This window comes from Typopeltis vanoorti, chromosome 1, assembly GCF_054136105.1.
Source record: "Typopeltis vanoorti isolate ZY-2024b chromosome 1, IOZ_Tvanoo_1.0, whole genome shotgun sequence".
NCBI classification, from domain to species: Eukaryota; Metazoa; Arthropoda; class Arachnida; order Uropygi; family Thelyphonidae; genus Typopeltis; species Typopeltis vanoorti.
In genome coordinates this window covers 4,984,681-5,004,343 of record NC_143549.1, presented here as the reverse complement: position 1 = coordinate 5,004,343, position 19,663 = coordinate 4,984,681, and the positions used below count along the sequence as shown (strand labels likewise).

Genomic DNA, 19,663 nt, shown 5'->3' with positions numbered 1-19,663 from the left:
CTCTTGCCAAAGCAATTGGCCGTAACTTTTGCCCTATACTATTCCCACCCCTATCATATCCAGATGACTCAATTGCAACATCACCTACAGAAAAAGCTAATCTCCTGGCATCATACTTTGTCTCCAATGCATGGATAACTGACAATGGCAAATGCTCCCCCATCATTCCAACTGCCCAACATGCAATGTCACATGTATCCTTTTGCCAGAAAGAGATCATAAACCTGTTGTCTAAATTGGACACAAAAAAGGCTCCTGGCCCTGATGGCATTTTTCCAATTGTCCTGAAGGTCTGTGCAGCAGAACTGACTCCTATCCTATGCCATTTTTACATACTCTCTCTTACTCCACTGGTATAAATCCCAAAGCCTGAAAATTGGCTTATATTCAATCCATTCCTAAAAAGGGTGACAAATCACTGCAAACTAACTACCAAACTATCTCACTCACCTCAGTCCAATCTAAAGCGATGGAGAAAACCATCAATTCTCAACTCCTACTCTACCTTGAAGGTACCCAGCTATTAAGTGACCACCAGTACAGATTCCGTCGATACTGATCAACAGGTGATCTCTTCTCATATATCACCCATCTGTGGATGGAGAAATTTGGCAAATCCCAAGTGGTTGCACTTGATATCTCTAAAGCCTTTGACCGGGTCTGGCACAAAGGCTTACTAAGCAAACTTCCATCATTTGGACTGTCTCAGGACACTTCTTCAAATGGATGCAAATTGTCAGCTGGAAGCAAACTATGTGTGATGGTAGACGGCTCCCTATCCTCTCACCATCCAACTAATCCTGGGGTCCCACAAGGTTCAATTCTCTCACCGATCCTCTTCCTTCTATATATCGACCTACTTCAGTTGATCTCCAACCCAATACACAATTTTGCAGATGACAGCACATTGCACTCCTCCCTTTCATTTGATAAACCTTACCCTACACAACTCACTTCAACCCACAGAACATCAACACAACTTCCCTTAATTCTGACCTCAAAATCATTCTCCAATGGAACTTAGATATCCTCGTCAACTTCAATGCTAGTAAATCCCAGTTCTGTCTTATTTCCCACAAAAAAGAACCATTTTTCCCCAGAATTATTTTTAATAACACTCAAATTCCCAGACAAGATGAGATTTCTCACCTCAGAATTACCTTGACATCAGGCCTCTCCTGGCATAAACACATCACAACCATTGCATCCTCAGCTTCCAAAAAACTAGGATTTCTCTTTAGTTCAAGACGTTACTTCACCTCTAAATAGCTGTTAACCTTATACAAATCACAAATCTGCCCAGCTATCGAATACTGTTCTCACATTTGGAGTGGGGCTCCTAAAAGCTCCTTCAAAATGCTTGACTCAATATAGTGGAGAGCAATTAGACTGATAAATTACCCATCTCTTACCAACTCACTCCCCTCACTTTCACATAGATGTTTAGTCTCTGCAATTTGTATATTCTATAAATATTTCATGGGGAAAATGTTCATCTGAAAGAGCATCAATAATTTCTCCACTTTGTACTAAGCCCATTGGAACACATGCCGCTACCACCCAACATCCTTTCACAGTACATCTTGAAACCCACAGAACAAGTTTCTTTTCCTCCTCCTCCATCCCTACTACTGTTGTACTGTGGAACAGTCTTCCCCTGACATATTTCCCAAGGAGGAAATATATACAGGCTTTTAAATTGAATGTCAACAAGTTTTTCTTTTCCCAACCCACTACCCATATACGGTACTAAAGTACTATAGGTTGATCAGCCAACATCTCGTATATGGGCCCAACATAAAAAAAAGAAAAAAAATTAAAATCTATATATGCCCAAAGACCTGTAATCTACATCCCTTTATTCACAGTTCATCATAGAGCATGTTTTCAGTGATGTTATATCCATAAAAATTGAAAAGACACCAATGGACTAATGTACTCTTTACAGATGAGAGTTGTTTTAGTCTTTCCTCAGCTTCTAGACGACACTTGATCTGGCGTGAAAGTGGTACTGCTCACCGTTGCAAGAATGTTCTTGAAATGGATAGATACACTAGTGCTTGGGGGGGGGGTCCATGGTGTGGGGAGGCATTATGCTTAATGGATACACTGAGCTACAAGTGCTGGAAAAGAGAGACTATGATTAGTGATAGTTATTGCAATGAAGTCAATCTGAAATGTCATGTTCGATTGTTCTGTGGTGCTGTAGGCGAAGAATTCAATTTTACGGATAACAACAATAGCACACCACATTGTACAAAAGCAGTACAGATACTTTTTGAAGACCGAGGATATTAATCAAATTGAATGGCCAGAACACTCCCCATATATCAATCCCATAGAACACGTTTGGGACACAATAGGGAGATGGCATTGCTGCTCGAAATTTCCCTCTGGAAAACAAACTAGGCCTCATTCTTGCTCTGAAGGAGGATTGGGCCAGTTTGCTTCAAGAACTCCTGAATCACTTAGTGCTAAGCATGGTACATTGTGAGAGCTGCATCACAGTTTGGGATGGTCTTATTTCATACTGAAAGGTCACTCCACATAGTTTTCTGTAAGCACTGTACATTAATTCTTTAACTACGTTCTTAGGAAATTTGTAGCATATTGCAATTAAATTTGTGTGAAATTAATAGCACATTTTTTTTGTGTAATATCATTTATTAGTATGCGGCAATAAATTTATGTCAACATTTGGCTGTAGTCATGAAAATTTTTCCATATACAGAGAAAAATGTAATTCGTCCTTAGCTTTTGGACACTAGTGTATGAATGTCAATAGATATTAATGTGAAGATGATGATTCTGTGCATGATAACAAAATAAAAAAATGGGTTAATGAGAGGAGAATGGCTAGTCAGGTCAAAGATAATTCAAGGGCATTATCTTTGACCTGATTTTTTCTTCTGCTATGCAACAAGCAAGAGGAAGAATATTATGAAAGGAAGATATTGGTGAAAAGCTATGGTAGTCGAATGACTATGGCAAACAATGCAGTAGAATTATTTATCACCATAATTCATAATAGTGTAAACTGGGCTGTAACAGAGATGAAAGAATCAGAGATCAAATGTTCATTTGAGACTAGATGTTAATAAGGCTGAGGGAATGGATGGCATATCACCATATATTTTTAAGAAATGTAAAAAAGATTTAGCTATGCAAGAAAAGCAATGTTTTCCCACTGGTTCAGGACACAAGAGTATATAGAGGATTTGAAAGGAAGTGATCACTATTTAGTTTTGAGTAGGATAAAATTGAAAAGATGAGTATATTAGAAAGTTTTAAAATGAATCAAGGTTGAGCAACTTTCAGAGGTGAACTGTAGACTCCAACTACACAAACATCATTGAAGAAAAATGTAGTGGGAATCTTGTCATTTTACCGTCATTCCTAAAAAGTGGAAGGAGGGCAACGATGTTTGGCTTCACATAAGGGATGATAAACTTGGAGTTTCAAGTTATAAGTCAATCTGTGTATATATAGAGTGGTGAAGATGTGTTGGAGATGGTTAGGATATCCAGAAATGGATCTTAAAAGAAGAATTTTCTGGTCGGCAATAGTCGTAACAAGGAGGCCATTTTTAGCAATCTGTTTTATATATTACAATAGGGGCATACTGGACAAGGGAGATAGATATCCAGTAATACATTTGGCAAAGATTTTTTCCAAGATTAACGTGAAAGAGATTTTTCTGAGAACAAAGAACAAAAGGGCATACCTACAAGCTGTTATAAAGAGGTTGTGAGCTGGTTATTTAATAAAGTCTTATAGGGGGGAATCTTGTAATTTTACTGTCCTTCCTAAAAAGTGAAAGGAGGGTAAAAATGTTTGACTTTGCACGGGGGGGGGGGGGGTGATAACTTGAAGCTTCAAGTCATAGGTCAATCTGTGTCAATGGAGTAGTGAACATGTGTTTAATGAGCAAGTTTTTGATGGGGAGAGAAAGAGTAGGCAGAAGTTGAAATGCACTATCCAAGAGACTGTGATAAGTATAGAAATAGTAAACAAATTTAAGACATAGTTTGATAAGTACTCTACACAACAATGAGGGCGTTCATAATAAGCATTTGATCCATGAGGTTTGATAAAAATACTAATTTAATAATCTGATCAGGGTTCGTTTCTAGTGAGCACGGAAGTGTCAAACCCGAAGTACCTGATGGTGGACCAGAACTTACTTCAAATAATGTATTTCTGTTATATTATCTGTAGACTGGTCCCTCTTCTTCTTTCTATCTCCTTTCTTTTTATCTTACCCCCCCCCCCCAAATGCTATTAGAGTATTTGTGGGCTAGGGGTCTTTCCTGTCTTACTGAACTTTCTTCTTCACTGCACTGGGGGTCTGTCTTCTTTCCCAGGTATTTGTCTCACCTAAATAGGTAAATGCAGCAGAAGAATGGCAGGCCAGATACATTATATTCAACTGCCTAAAACCCACATGGATTATAAAAACTTTTAATAAAAGTTTTTCTTTCTTTTGCTTGTAGCCTAATGACTATGATTCTGGATGAGATGGGCTTAATATCAACAACAGTGTGGGAAAGTTATATTTGAACCACAACTACTATTCTGTGTGCAAAAACATTCTTGCCTGAATAATATAATCTCAAGGGTTTTAGAGTTATATGGTCTTGTCCAGTCCAGTATGTTTCCGAAACTTCATTTAAATTTCTTCAGCTAATATATCTTTTTTCTAGGTTTATACATCTAAATGTTTACAGTGAAAATGTATTGAATGGATTTCGGCGACCATAACCAATTTTTCACTATATCTCTATGGCACAAGATTCTTATGTCAGGGCTTCCCCACACACACACAGTAGAATTATTATAGATGTTTAACACATCTCATCCAGAATCACAGCCATTAGACTACAAGCAAAGGAAGAAAAACTTTTATTAAAATAATACAAATGTTTTTTTTTTCTTCTTTTTTTTTTCCTTTTAAGGTTACATGGTGATCAGCACTCATATTTGTAAATTTAGGGACACAAAAACACACATGTTGAAAAGATTATTTTATTAATTACTAACAAAATAAAACTTGACGTTTCAACCCCTGTATCGAGGTCATCATCGGAAGAATACAAGTGTATAAGGAACCAAGCTACATGCTGATGCCCTGTATATCGGTAAACTAAATCTACATATCGATACAAAATTAATAATGGAAAAAACTCACGTACAAAGATTATTTAATAGTATAATTTTCGCCTGTGTGTCACAAGCATCTTCAGTACATATTAAGCTCAAATTAAACAATAACTGACAATTTCAAAAAGTGCCACCTAAGTAGCTCGTGTAAGATAACTAAAAAGGTCAATAACTTTCCTAAAAAAAAATAAATAAAAAAATAAATACAATAAAAAGTTTAGGAAAGATTAGCTGATTTGTAAAGTACTATTTCTCATAAAGGGGATAGACGTAAGCCGTCGGATCTGTTTAAGTTAGGAGAATGAAGTAGAATTTCACATGTTTCTTTATAAAGGCATTCCATGAGAAACTGACTTTTGTGAAGAACTCTTGTCTTTCTCCAATGAACTCTGTATCTAGTGAAGATGGCATGTTCTGCAAGTCCAGACTTTTCAGGTTTAAAGTATTCAATATAAGATTGGTGTTCTTCTAGCCGAATAGAGGCAGATCTTCCCGTTTGTCCGAAATAAGATAATCCACAAGAGCACAGAATCTGGTAGACACCTGGATGATTAAGATGTGGAAGCTTGTCCTTAGGAGAAGTGAGAAAGGTGGAGATTTTTCTAAACGGTCGAAAGGCAACAAAAACATTCAGTGGTTTTAAACTTTTGCTATACGTTCACTGATGTCTTGTACATAAAGGATAGTAATGCACGTTGTTTACAATGTCTACCAGATTCCGTGCTCTTGTGGATTATCTTATTTCAGACAAATGGGAAGATCTGCCTCTATTCAGCTAGAAGAACACCAATCTTATATTGAATACTTTAAACCTGAAAAGTCTGAACTTGCAGAACATGCCATCTTCACTAGACACAGAGTTCATTGGAGAAAGACAAGAGTTCTTCACAAAAATCAGTTTCTCATGGAACGCCTTTATAAAGAAACATATGAAACTCTACTTCATTCTCCTAACTTAAACAGATCCGACGGCTTATGTCTATCCCCTTTATGGGAGATAGTACTTTACAAATCAGCTAATCTTTCTTAACTTTTATTGTATTTATTTATTAATTTTTTATTTATTTTTTTTTTTTAAATTATTATTATTTTTTAATTAATTTTTTTTAGGAAAGTTATTGACCTTTTTAGTTATCTTACACCAGCTACTTAGGTGGCGCTTTTTGGAATTGTCAGTTATTGTTTAATTTAAGCTTAATATGTACTGAAGATGCCTGTGACACACAGGAGAAAATTTTACTATTAAATAATCTTTGTACGTGAGTTTTTTCAGTTATTAATTTTGTATCGATATGCCTACTCATGGTATACCTCTTTTAAAACTTAAATCTACCGTAGTTAATTAATCCTTTTCCCTAGCCTGACCTCTAGTGATTAAAAAATAAAAATAATAATAATAATAATAATGATAAAAAATAAAATAAAATAAATAAATAAATACAACTACAATAAACTGCTAGAAGTCCTCATGTATTAATATTCTTCTGGATAGTTCTGATTGTTATATGATTTCTTTCAGCTGTTGTTACATGTTACAAACAGTTCACCAGGTTGTCTTCTTGTAGTGGGATTTTTCTATTGTTAGTTTAGGTTGTTATACAGGTTGTAGATGGGTCCTCCACATTCTTGAAATGGTTAGGCCATCATTTTTGTTGAGATTTGGGTTGTGTTTAAGCATTTCACATGACTCTTTAAATTTTCTCTCAAACCAGGTTTTGGTGCAGTGTAGGGACTTGGCATTTTCCCAATCAATTCTGTGGTATGTTTGGAGTGTGTGGTCAGAAAGGCCGGTTTTTCCAAAATGGAGGTATTTATTATTATTATTATTGTTCCGGGAAACTCCAAGGAGTCGACAGACTCATCGAGGGAGGCCCTAACATCATGTCAAGAACAACTATTCAACATTCACACAGTATCTATCATACCTTGCCTTGAACTCATTCACGGTCGTAGCACCCACAACAGACTCTGGAAGCTTATTCCACTCATTTACCACTCTCCAAGTAAAGAACCTAGCTCTAACACCCTTGTCAACCATGCTCTTGCCCAGCTTCCATGCATGGCCCCTAGTCCTCCCACCACCAGTCATATTTTTAAAAATATCTTCTGGATCAATCTTATAAAAACCTTTCAGTAATTTGAATGTCTCAATCATATCACCCCTCCTTTGCCTATCGTCCAATTTCTGCAACCCACAAATCTTCAACCTATTCTCATAAGGTTCATTCCACAGACCTGCTATCATCTTGGTCACTCGTCTCTGGACCCTCTCCACTTCCTCCCCATCACGAAGAAACCCTGGTGCCCATAGCTGGGCACAGAAGTCCAGATGGGGTCTTATCAAGGCTCGATACAGAGGAACAACAACTTGTTCGTCTCTGCATGTTAAAGTATTTTTCAGAAGCCAAGTGATTTGGTGAGCTGTTTTGGTTACTTTTGCAATGTGCCCCCTAAACTTCAACTCCCTATCCACCAACACTCCCATTTAATGTGTCATTTGTATTCGTCTTGTCTGACTGGGATAGTTTGCCCTGTTTCCAGGGCGAACTATCCACTATACACACCACTAGTGAATTTCCTCCTCTGGGATATTGTTCTCCCATTCACAACTTGCTAATATCTATCAGACAGCTAATCTTCAATCCGATGCACTAGTCTTATATCCAACCACATCTGCTCTAGTTTGACTATCAACTCATCAGGCAGTAACCTATCAAAAGCCATTGTAAAGTCGAAGTATACATCTGTGTATCCATCACCCATGTCCAATGCTGTTGTCACCTTATTGTAATAAGTAGATTACTAAAACATAAACTTCCTTTAATAAATCCATGCTGTCCATCACAGGTAATACCACTGTTGTCAACCACTCCTGGATTCTGATTCTCACTAGCTTTTCCAACACCTTAACCATAACACTTGACATACAGAGTGGGATAAAATTTGATGACTGAATTCTGTCATCTCATTTATGAAGCGATATGATCTTGTCTTCCTTCCACACCTTTGGAACTTTACTCAATGTAAAACTCATATTAAACATATATGTCAAGGCAGATGTCAATTCCCTGGCACAATCCTTCAAAATATGCACTGATATATCACCAAGTCCCACAGTCTTATTAATATCAAGTTCACTTAATTCCCTATATACCTCTTCCTCATCCACTGCTCTCTCTCAAACTCTCCATGATGTCACATTCAAAAGGATGAAAGACCTTTATGAACTGCTCATAAAATATCTCGACTATATCCTCTGCAACAATTGTCCTTATATCAAAAACAATTTCTCCCAATCAATGCAATTGGAGAAATTGTTCTTATTTTTGCTGGCTACATATCAAAATAACACCCTAGGAATTTTTTTGACTTCATGAGTCAAAAAAAATCAGCTCATACTGAACTTTTGCTAACCTTACCTATTGAATTGCCCTCCTTGCCTGTTCTTTGTATTCCTCATGGAAATGATTGTCATCACTCCTTTATAATGCATTTAGAAGCAATAGACATTGCTTCTATTAGATAGTTCTTGAATATCACCCAAGAAGCACCCAACTACTCATTCCAAAATATAGCTGAAAGCTGTCTCCTGAGCTTCTCATAATCACCAGCCTTGTAGTTCCACATAATACCCTTTCATCAAGGAAGACCTCACATGGTTGGTAATCACCCAGATAATCACTTCATGTTGACTCTCACCAAATGAAGGGAGATTTGACACCATTTATAACAACATCCTCTGATGAGATGACCCTCAATGCTTGTGTGCCCTCTATGGTGCCTGAGATAGCTGTCCCTCAAAAACTCAAGAAAGTAATTTTCTTTACTTATGGTTGCTATCTCATGATTAGCCAATCTATATTGTGGCAATTAAAATCACCCATAATGATCACCCTTTTTCCATTTGATTATACATTTCTTGGTCACTACCCTCCACATTACCAGGTCTATAACAACCTGCAACAAGGTATTTCATTCTATTCATCTCTATTTCACATACTGCCTCAAAATCACTACTACTACTTGCATCTCTACTTGTATAGATATAATTCTTTTTCTATCATCAATAGCACTTCACCTCCATTTTTACCCTTTCTTCATGAAATACATCATACCCTTCCATCTGCATTCCTGTCAGGATGTCATCTCATCCAATTTCCCAATTCCTCATTAAAGTACCAACATTGACTACCATGATTTGACTCATGGTTAACTACAAGCATTACAACAAGTGGTGAGGACCCTATCTCTTCCACATATTGTTGTAAGTATTCATGGCTGTAAATCCGTGTGTGTTCACAAGTCAGTTTGCCTGTCTGAGAGACGAAAAACCCGAGTTCCCAGGTGAACAAACCCCTTACCTCTCTGTGTACGACTGGCTAACTCATCTTTAGTCGAAAGAGACCAGATAAAGGTTCCTCACATCATGGACAGGAATTGAACCCAGGTCTTTCTGACTAAAGAGATTTGACTATACAGAGTGAGCTCTACAGAGACTCTCTAACCACATCTCACTTATTCCAACAATTTTGGGGTGAATGAACTCAATCAACACAACCATTTCATTTCCCTTGTTTCTGACACTTCTGGTGTTTGTATACGAACATAACAGCTCATTCCTGGATCTATAACAAGTTTCACTGATACCAAATATTAGATGTGACTTCTCCACTGTCCTGAAGCCATTTCTTTTTCTCCTTACTCATTCCAGAACTGTCTTCAAATCCAACTTTCCCTACATCCCAGATCATCTCCTTAACCTTTTGTCTACATACACATTCGCACCCTCTTGGAGCATCAACCTTTCTCATGCTGTGTTCCCCTATCCTCCTGAGGTCTCTCCGTTTCACTGTTTGCCTTGCATAGTTGTTCTCTCATTCTCTACACTGATGCTACACACTTCTTCATTCATGAGCACCACTTCAATCTCTCCTACCTAATACTCTTGCTCTTTCATATTACTTCTCACATGCTCTGATTTATTCTCTGAACATTACTCTCACTTCCATCAGCAGTCTCTCCAAATGACTCATACCAAAACCATTCAAATGCAGTACAATTCTTCCCACAAACTCACTCCACACATTAACAATCTGCATTCCTTCTTCTTCACACATTTCAACTAACATATCATTCATAATTCTTGCTCTCTGCCTCATCTCATCACTGTCATACCCGGACAACACAGACTACCTTTCTTATTTTACTATTATCTTTAATCCTTGTCAACAACCACCTGATATCCAATCATACATTCTACCAGTCAAGTCATTTGTCCCTACTACTACTACTAGTACTACCAACTCCTTTGATTACTTACTCCTCATATCTAATACCTAAATCACTCTATTCATTTTACCTCCTGGAAAACAAGCCTTGTGCATCTTCTCATTTATCATACCTCTAATAATTGAATTGCTATATAACACCACTCGCAGGTCTTTTGTTAACTTTTTCATACCAACATAATTTGTTTTCATCTTCTTCTTCTCTCTTCCATACATATCTCCAATTCCCTTCATTTCACTTCACATCTGCCTCATCTTCACCAACTCAGCTTTCAAATCTTGTGACTTTCTTTTCCACTATCATTCACTCCTGCTATTTTATTGTCAATAACACACACTTGTTCGCCATCAACCCTGCTCACAATCTTACCATTAATTGCACTCTGTTTTTCAATGTCATTACTGCCCACTTATCATTAATTTCACTCCATTTTTCAATGTCATTATTATCCACTTTATCCTTAACTTCACTCTGATTTTCAACATTGCTCGCTTTATCAATTGAACTTCTTTTCTTGTTATCACTTCCACACACTGAATGTTCGCTTCACAATAATATCATCAACTGCTCTATCTTACAAAAAAAAAAAAAAAAAGAGGAAACTGTTGGCTTTTGAAAATAAAATGCTTCAAGAAAATAAACAGAACTCATTGGACTGCACATATGACCAATGAGCAACTATAGGATTTGAATATCCCCAACTCAATAATTCTAAATACAATTAAAAAGCAACAACACTGTTGGTTTGGCCGATTTTGTGAAGGGAACTGGACAGACTTCCTTGCTTGATATTTGAGGGCACTATGGAGGGTACAAGACTAAGGAGAAGATCAAAATTAACATTACATAGAGCATTTAGAACTGCATTAGACTTTCAAAACTGCTGACATTGAAAGAATTTGCTTTGAACAGAGAAGGAAGGTTCTTATCCATGAGATACTCTCAACTCATTTTGAGAATGAAGAGAAAAATAAGAATGTGATCAGATCTGACAAAGAGGCAACCTGTTCAATAAAAGCCATCCTATTGCTTTTATGCCTTTCACCTTTTGTAACTGGCTAGTTTTCCATCTGGCAGCATTTTATGTAAATGGATCCTTATATTCAGCTTTCCTTATCATTTGCAGGAATACCCTAGAGTTATATTTTTTCATCTACCCTTTTACTCCTATACATATGCGATATCTAAGATCTCTCTTTCTCTCAGAGCTCAAATACTATTCATCACTTTCTTGATGGTGGTAAATTCCATCTTTCCCATTCAACAAACCTTGTAGCATTCAAACATTCTAAACTTCAAAATCTTCCATAACCATTGACTTGAATGCTCATTCCTTCCCCCATCCCATCCTACCGATGCCAATCTTCAAAAGAACATCTACCTTAAATCTACCAAAGCAGCCTTTTATTTTTTTCTAGTTCAAGATAGATCCTATTTCACCTTTTTCTTTCATAATACAAGGTGTTTCAAACAGAATGACCCAATTTGAAAATTGTATATCTCTGCAACCACGAACCACAAATGAATGTGAACCATGTGAATGGCCTTGGCCCAGAGTTTGATATATAATTATTATATATCAAATTACATAATAAATATAATTATTTGAAATCGGGTCATTCTTTTTGAAACACCCTGTATTATAAATATTTTTGATAATACATATCAACTATAAATATATTAATGAACTTTTGCTCTAAGAGTTAATTATAATTAGGACTGTAGGAATCTAGGATCTTAGCTTTAATATAACAAAGTTGTGTTAAATTATTGATCAGGCCAACTACTTTGCTGAATTAAATGTATTTACATGATTTTGTTCTCTAATAATGTTATAAATAGGATTTTTTTTTTTTTTTTTCACTAGTAGGCAGGCCAGTAGAATAACGGTTGATCAAATTACTGTTGCTTTGGCATATTTGATGGAAGTTTTTTACTTGGTTTAATCCTTTATCCAAGTGAAAGCAAACAAAGTTTGCACCTGAAGTATTTTCAGGACTGGGGAAACTCATGGTAAAGGTGGGACAAGTTCTGATCACTTGCCTTAGTATCCCATAATGCAAAGCACATCTTCTGCAGACATGTATGCTGCTATGCATTAAGGGACGGGTCACTACCCAGACCGGTTTCTACCTTTATTGAGGTCTCGTCAGTGGGAACCAGACCCAAAGGTGGTGATACTATCACCATATACCAGATGCCAACACCTTATTACTAAAATTCTCTGGATGAGAGATAGTTGATGGAAGTTTTTTCACTTGGCTATGCTACCAATTATATATTTGGTTTAATCCTTTATCCAAGTGTAAGCAAACAAAGTTTGCACCTGAAGTATTTTTAGGACTGGGGCAACTCGTGGTAAAAGTGGGATAAGTTCTGATTAGTTGCCTTCGTATCCCATAATGCAAAGCACATCTCCTGATTACTAACTATACCTCATAAGTTAAGTGTCTCAGCTGAAGGAAATTTACATCACATCAGACTAAAAGATGAGTTAAAGGAAGTAGCATATAAGAAAAAAATGAGAAATATAGAAGAATGTTATAAAGCTGTTAGGAAAAGAAATGAATGAGTTCAAGGAAGTAGCATATAAGAAAAAAAAGAGAAATATAGAAGAATGTTATAAAGCTGTTAGGGAAATGGCTTAGACATATGTACTAATCCTCTAATTCTAAAAAGGGAGAGAGATGTCAATTAAAAATTTAAGGATATAAATCAAACTTCATTGAAAATAGAGAAAACAGTTCTATAAGAAAACTCATAGTCTTGAATTAGAAACCTTTGAAATTTTTATTAAAGAAGAGATAGAAAGCAACAAAAAAATCTATTAGAAAGTCAGGAAATGTTATTTAAAATTATATGTTATTATTAGTTCCTTATCATCATCAAATTCCTGCCATGTACCCTCAAGGGGCGTACAGGATATGATAGTACTACATGAAAAAAAATTACATCATTACTAACTTCCTATCTACAATTTTCCTACAAATCAGTCAATTACTTGTCAAGACTCCAACATTATCAGACCTTATATTTCTATCGTCAAAGGCACTTTGTACCGTATCAATCCACCTATATCTTGGTCTTCCTATGGGTCGTTTTGTGTCAACCTGGCAGAGAACACTTGTTTTGCTAATCCTTCCTCGCCCATTCTGTTTAAGTGACTCTGCTAACGCATTCCTGGATGCTGACAATGCCAAGTTCTTTCCTAATATCCTCGTTTTTAATATGATATTGCCATTGATGCCATCTGTTCACGCCTATAACCTTTCTCAGGATTCTCATATCTACGGTCTCTAGTCTTTGGTCAAGTGTTTTACTTCTGACCCAGCTCTCAGATCCATAAGTTAAAACTGGTTTGAACACTGTCTTGTATACAGCTAATTTAGTGTTCCGACTAATTTCTCTCTTATTCCATATGAATTTATTCAATTGACTTCCCACCATACCAGCTTTGCTGATTCTGTTGTCTATTTCTATATTTAATTTATCATCTTCAGTAAAAATCATGCCTAAGTAGCTGAAATGTTTTACTTGTTCCACAGGTTCTCCATTCACAACACAGTTGACATTTTCAATGATTCTGCCTATTTTCATTGTCTTTGTCTTTTTATTGCTGACCTTCATACCATATCTATTACAACAGTTATTCAATTCAGTCAGAGAATCTTGCAGACTTGTAGCGGATTTATTTAGAAGTATAACATCATCCGCATAAAGCAAAGAGCTGACATTAACATCTCCAATTTTGATATCATGTTTAATACCACTTTCCTTCGTAATGTGATCCATATAGATAATGAATAACAGAGGGGATAATGTACATCCTTGTCTCACACCAGATTTAACATTAAACCATCTTCCTGTACTTTCAATTCTAATTTCTGACTTACAACACAAATAAAGACTAAGTATAGCTTGATATAATGCCCCATTGACACCACAACATGCAGCATATTGAATAGCTTCTCTCTTGGCACCTTGTCATATGCCTTTTCCAAATCGACAAAACTTAAATACAGATCTTTGTTATATTCCCATGCTTTCTCAACTATTTGTCGTAAAGTGAAGATCTGATCCTGACAGCCTCTATTTGGCCTGAATCCAGCTTGTTCTTCACCAAGCTTTTCTTCCACAATTCTTCTCAACCGTTTCTCAGGTATACTTGCATAGATCTTGCCAGGAACACTCGGTAGGGAAATACCTCTGTAATTCTCACATTCAGTTGTATTTCCCTTTTTATATATGGGTACTATGAGAGCTCTACTCCAATCATCGGGAATTTGTCCCTCTGTCCAGGCTTTCTGAATTATTCAGTGCAGCCACCGTAAGACTCTTATACCACCATACTTCAGCATTTCTGGTCGAATATCATCTACTCCTGCTGCCTTTCCACATTTCAAGCCTTTGATGGCTTTTTCTACTTCAAGTATGGCTATGTACTCCTGATTGCATGCCTGGTCAGTGTTTTTTTACCACTGTGCTGTCATCAATACTTGTTTCATTTAGCAGTTTTTCAAAGTAATTACTCCATACCTCAAGGATATCTTTTTCACCCGTTTTCATGTCACCTTTATCATCTCTAACTCCTTTTACAGCACTCTTTCCTCCATTCCTAAGCTTCTTCAACAACCTTCAGAATATTTTGCCACCTTCTTGATATTTATTTTCTATATTCTTGCCAAAGTCCTACCATGACTTTTGTTTAGCTAGTTTCAGTGTTTAGCATTCTTGCATTTGTCTCTATATTCTCTAAGAGCACAAGCTGACTTATTTGACAGGAACTTTTGATATGCTTTCTTCTTTTCCTTCACTGCCTCTTTAACTTCCTGTGTCCACCAGGGAGTTCTGATTTTTTTTATCCTTGCAGACAACCTCACCACATGCCTCTCTGGCAGAATCAATCAATGTTTTCTTCAGAGTTTGCCACTGAATCTCCAAGGTTTGATTCCTGTTCTCAAACTCTTTCATTTTCTTTTCAATAATCTTTCTGTATTTTAGTCTACCGTTCACATCTGACAGCTGCTCAACTTTTATTTGCTTTAAAACTTTCTTACATGTTATTCTTTTCAATATGAAATTCAATTTTATCCTGCTCAAGACTAAATAGTGATCACTTCCAATTTCAAATCCTCTGCACACCCTAGGGAGAAAACATCACTATCAACAATAACATAGTCAATGAGACTTTTCTTATATCTATTTCTTATTTTGGGAAAATATTTTTCCCAAAAAATATTTTGGGAAAAAAATTTTCCCAAAATATTTTTTTGTCTCACAATCATTTCCTACTCTGCTATTTAGATCCCCAACAAGGACCAACTTTTCCTTTTTCAGTGTGTCAGTTGCTTTTTCTAAAGCCTCAAAAAATTCCTCCACTTCTACCTTAGTAAAACCTTCTGTGAGACCATAGGCATAAATAAGTCTCATTGTCCAGTTCCCCATTCTCATATTTGTCCACATTACTCTACTTGAGACTGACTCTCATTCAAGAAGATTAGCCTCATATTTTGTGTTGAATACTATGGCTACTCCTTCTTTTCCTTGATTGTCATTGCTCCTAGTAATCAGATCCTGACTTTCTAATAGATATCAGTATCATTCTAATCTGATTCAGTATCATTTTAGATACTGAATCAGATTCTAAACTAAAAGTAATGTGAGGAAGATTTGCTGCTATGTGTTACAAGTGTAACAAGTTAGGACAGTTATGTAAAACTGTTTAACTAGAAATAAGTTTAGTCCTACAAAAAATAAATATAATGATAAAATGAAATGAAATGAAATATAATTTCATTAAAATCAAACTTGCCTACAAACATTTCAATTCAAAGTAAAGGTAAGTTAATTCATAATTCAAATGAAGAAACTGATATTGCTATAATACCTTATGCTGGTAATGAATGATTAATCTTTGATAGCATTATTAAGATTTGTTAAAACTATACTTTGTGAAATTTCATTAGATACAGAGGCACATATTTCTCTTACCTCATGAACATTCTTTAATGAAAAAAAAATTTATTCCTGTAATTATATGGTTGAAATATCTAATTAAGTTGACAGGTATTTGTGAAATTGAAATTTCTACTTTTAAAAATATACATTTCATTTTATTTCATGTTCTCTGAAAGCTTCTCAGCAATTAAGTATTCTTCTAGAGACTTCTAATCCTAAAATACCTGAAGTTTATGCCAAACAAGGCTTCTTCTTCTGTTTCTGCAGTTTGTGACACTTAAGTAGGATCGCTATTTGTAGTGAGTCTCCTCCACAACCTCCTGTCTTGGGTTGTAGACACACCCAAGTTCTTCATCCTCAAGTCCTCCTCAACCATCTCCATCCACCTCTTCTTTGTCTGCCCATGCTTCCTCCTCCCCTGCACATCTATCTGCATGACCTTTCTTCTCACATACTTGTCCTCCCTCCTCATCACATGACCAAACCATCTCAACCTTGCCTCCTGCATCTTTGCTCCTAAGTTTGTAACTTTCACTGTTCCCCTTACATAGTCATTTCTAAGATGATCCTTTCTGGTCACACCGCAAATCCACCTAAGCATTCTCATCTCCGCTACCTCCATCTTGGCATGAAGCAAAATTGCTCCTTTGCAATCTTCACCTCCTTCCTCAGTCTTCCATCAAAAACCTTCTCTAGGATTTTCATTGTGTGGGACATCATTCCTCTGTAATTCTTACGGTCTTGTGCATCCCTTTTACTCTTGTAGATGGGAATAAGAGTACTTTCCCTCCATTCCTCGGGTATATTTTCCTGTTGACAAACTTTCATTAACAGGTCCCACAGCTCCTCAAGTCCTCCTCAACCATCTCCATCCACCTCTTCTTTGTCTGCCCATGCTTCCTCCTCCCCTGCACATCTATCTGCATGACCTTTCTTCTCACATACTTGTCCTCCCTCCTCATCACATGACCAAACCATCTCAACCTTGCCTCCTGCATCTTTGCTCCTAAGTTTGTAACTTTCACTGTTCCCCTTACATAGTCATTTCTAAGATGATCCTTTCTGGTCACACCGCAAATCCACCTAAGCATTCTCATCTCCGCTACCTCCATCTTGGCATGAAGCAAAATTGCTCCTTTGCAATCTTCACCTCCTTCCTCAGTCTTCCATCAAAAACCTTCTCTAGGATTTTCATTGTGTGGGACATCATTCCTCTGTAATTCTTACGGTCTTGTGCATCCCTTTTACTCTTGTAGATGGGAATAAGAGTACTTTCCCTCCATTCCTCGGGTATATTTTCCTGTTGACAAACTTTCATTAACAGGTCCCACAGCAGGTCAATTCCCTCTTCCACCAGTGCCTTCCATGGCTTCACTGGGATCCTGTCAGGGCCCACTGATTTTCCATTCTTCATCCTCTTTATGGCCTCTTTCACTTCCACTCTACTAATGTTCTGCACCATCCCCCTCATAAGGCTCCCCATCTTCTCTGTGAGCCCTTGCATTTTCTTCATTTAAAAGCCCTTCAAAGTATATTCTCCATCTGTTTCTTATATCCACATCCCTCCTTAATACCCTTCATCCAGAGTCTTTGATCTGCCTCACATGTAAGAGGTCTTTTGATGCCTTATTTCTACATTTTGCTAATCGATAAATCTTTCTCTGTCCTTCTTTCCTTCGTTTCTAATTGATCATAAAGGTCTTGATATGCCATTGCCTTCTCCTGTCCAACAACTCTCTTGGCTTTTTGCTTTTCCTCTCTGTTCTCTTCTGCTCTTGACTTGTCCCACTTCTGCTTTGCTTTCCTCTTAGCTGTCACTGCTTCTTGTACATTATTATTCCATCACCAATCCTCCTGCTCTGTAATCTTTCTGGATGTTTCACCAAGCACCTCAATTGCACAGCTTATAATTGCTTTTGAATTATGTCTCCACCAATCTTGTACACTTTCTAGTCCATCTGAAATCCTCTCTAACACCTTCTCCATAAAACGGTTCCTCACACTCTCTTCTTTTAAGCGAAACCACTTAATTGTCTTCCTCCCATGGCTTCCAAAAGTTCTTATCTTCGACCTTATTTTAAAGTCTGCGCACAGCAGCCGGTGTTGCTGCACCACTTGATCTATTGGGATTACCTTACAATTTGTTACTGCCTTAAGATGCTTTCTTCTAGTCAAAATGTAGTCAATCTGTGAACTGTTGTTGCCACTTCTAAATGTTATCAAATGCTCTTCCCTCTTACAGAAAAAGGAGTTCACAATTGCCAGATCAAATGCTATTGCAAAGTCCAAAATCTGCTCTCCTTCCTGGTTCAGCATTCCCACTCCATGCCCACCATGCACCCTTTCACAGTCCCTATTCTGTCTCCCTATGTATCTGTTCAAGTCTCCTCAGACAATCACCATCTCATTTTCTTCCAGTTCCCTCTTTTCTTCATCAAGCACATTCCAGAATTCATCTTTCTCTTCTGCTGTACAGCCAACTTGTGGAGCGTATACATATAAGATGACCAGTTGCTCTTCTCCAAGACCCAGTTTCATTTGTATGATCGTGTCGTTCCTCCTAACCACTTCCAGTACTTTGTCCATCATTCTGCCCCACACCAGAATTCCAACACCATTTCTTCCCACTTTATTCACTTCAGAGTAGAACAATTTATACCCGTCTCCTAGTTCCTTCGCCTTTTCCCCCTTCCACCTTGTCTCCTGCATGCATAAAATGTCCAACTTCCTCTTCCTCATCATGTCTGTCACCTCTCTTCCCCGTCCAGTCATGCTTCCAACATTCAATGTTCCCACTCAATAATACAATGTTCCAACACAGCAATACAACAGCTAGTTTAACCAACTAGCTCTTGTATTACTTTCCTTTCAACTCATTTGATCGTAGCTAGAGCTGGCAGTGAAGTTTTACAACCAGATGCCCTTCCTGATGTCAACCCTCACCATTTATCCGGGCTTGGGACCAGCACCTATTGGGGCTAGCTTGCCCCCTTCGGTGGCTGCATAAGGTTAAATGACATAGCAAGATAAGAAAGATTCATCCCTAGCCCTCAAATAATCTAATAGCATTGGGGGGAAGGAAAAAGAAGAGAAGAAAAAAGTAAAGAAAGAAGGGGAGAGACCAGTCTTGCATCGATTTTTACAGAGGTCACAAACATTGTATATAGAAAGATATTTCAATTTAACGCTGATTGTGGAATTTTGTTATTAGGAATTTTGTATATAAGGTTTATATTAACTGTAGTTATAATAATTT

At 37.0% G+C, this 19,663-nt stretch overlaps 1 protein-coding gene across 2 annotated transcripts in view; it reads right to left on the bottom strand.

Moving 5' to 3' along the window:
- Eogt (EGF-domain O-GlcNAc transferase) overlaps positions 1 to 19,663 on the bottom strand; it is a 402,968-nt gene that overhangs the window by 347,998 nt on the left and 35,307 nt on the right. The gene's annotated exons all lie outside the window — the stretch shown is intronic.